The sequence below is a fragment of the Salvia hispanica genome, chromosome 4, assembly GCF_023119035.1.
Source record: "Salvia hispanica cultivar TCC Black 2014 chromosome 4, UniMelb_Shisp_WGS_1.0, whole genome shotgun sequence".
In the NCBI taxonomy this organism is placed as follows: domain Eukaryota; kingdom Viridiplantae; phylum Streptophyta; class Magnoliopsida; order Lamiales; family Lamiaceae; genus Salvia; species Salvia hispanica.
In genome coordinates, this window is record NC_062968.1 from 45,362,467 (window position 1) to 45,364,533 (window position 2,067).

Below are 2,067 nucleotides of genomic sequence, written 5' to 3' on the forward strand. Positions count from 1 at the left end.
CAGTGAGGGAAAGAAACCAGAAGACTCTGTTGACCCGTCTAGTTGGTTACCTATGTCCTTTCCTATGCCAAACAATCATACTCCTACTGCGGTTCCACCAGAGTCAGTGGATACTGTCGCCAAGCGGGCCTCACCTACATATGTACCTGTGGAACCAAGTGCAATGTCTGACGCTCCCACGGTATCCGAGGTAAATGTTACTAACCCTGGAGATAATTCTGTTACATCTAACCTGGTGACACAGAATCAAATGCTATAGATGGGGACACCGTAGATATATCATGCCACCACGGAGTAATCGTGGGATCCCACCCAAACGATACTCCCCTGAGAAGAACAGCACCCAGTCTCGATACTCAGTTGGAAGTGTAGCCAGGGCTAACTTAACAAAAATGGCTTGAGCCTTCGAGGAGGCACTTTACGAGGAAGAGGAAATCTCACAGACAGTGGAGCAAGCTTGGAAGAGTAAGCACTGGAGAGAAGCAATGAAACTTGAAATGAAAGCATTAGCTTGAAACAACACATGGGAAAAATGCCAACTTCCTGAAGAAAAGAGACCAGTGGGATGTAGGTGGGTGTTCACAATCAAACGAAGACCGGATGACAACATTGAAAGATATAAAGCTCGTCTCGTTGCAAAAGGGTATACTCAGACTTACGGAGTAGATTACTCTGAAACATTCTCCCCAGTAGCAAAGATGAACACCGTGCGAGTCCTATTGTCCATCGCAGAAAACAAGGATTGGCCGCTACACCAACTTGATGTGACCAATGCCTTTCTCCATGGTCAGTTACAGAAAGAAGTGTACATGGAGGTTCCCCCAGGTTTTTCGGGAGAATTCGGCAATGGAGAAGTATGTAAGCTAAAGAAAACCCTCTATGGACTCAAGCAGTCTTCAAAAGCTTGGTTCGGGAGATTCACTGAAGTGATGAAGAAATATGACTACTGTCAAAGCTGTGCTGATCACACACTGTTTACCAAGAGGAATGGAGAAAAACTTACGTGCTTGATAATTTATGTGGACGATATGATCATCACTTGAGATGATTTGGAGGAGATAGAAAGGTTGAAAGTAAATTTGGCTTCATCGATATGAAAGACTTGGGAAACCTGAAGCATTTCCTGGGAGTTGAAGTGTTAAGATCACCACAAGGCATCTTCATCAACCAGAAGAAGTACATCTTGGATCTACTGGCAGAGGCATGGATGATAGACTGCAAGCCTGCAGAAACCCCCATATCTCAGAATCATGGCCTTCAGATAACCGAAGGAGCACCTTTGGTGGATCGCGGAAGATATCAACGTCTAGTTGGGAAGTTGATCTATTTGTCACATACCAGACCAGATATAGCATATGATGTGAGTGTGGTAAGTCAAATCATGCACCGACCACAAGTTGACCATCTTGAGGCAGCAGTGAGAATCGTGAGGTATTTGAAGGGATCCTTTGATCACGGAATTATGTTCAGGAAAAATAACCACTTGGAAATTCATGGCTACTCAGATGCGGATTGGGCAGGAAATCCGATCGATAGACGATCAACAGCTGGATATTTCACCTTTGTCGGTGGAAATTTAGTTACTTGGAAGAGCAAGAAAGAAAAGGTAGTTGCATTATCTAGTGTAGAAGCAGAATTCAGAGGAATTAAAAGTGGATTAACTGAAGTCTTATGGTTGAGAAGACTAATGAAGGAACTGAGATTGGTGTCACAGAAGACTTGTCAACTCTTTTGCGACAATAAAGCAGCGAACAGTATTTCAGAAAATCCGGTTCAACACAACAGAACCAAGCACGTGGAAGTTGACCGACATTTCATTAAAGAAAATATCGAAGCTGGAATTGTAGCATTCCCGTTCGTGAAATCGGAAGATCAACTTGCAGACATCCTAAAAAAAGCAGTGGGCACCAAAAGTTTTCTGAATGTTCTTAGCAAGTTAAGTATCGGGAATCCCGTCACTTAACTTGAGGGGGAGTGTTGAATATACTGCAGAATAATCTAGAAGATATGAAGAGATCATAATGAAGATTTATAGAATCAACTATTTTAGGAGTATCATTTTCTTTA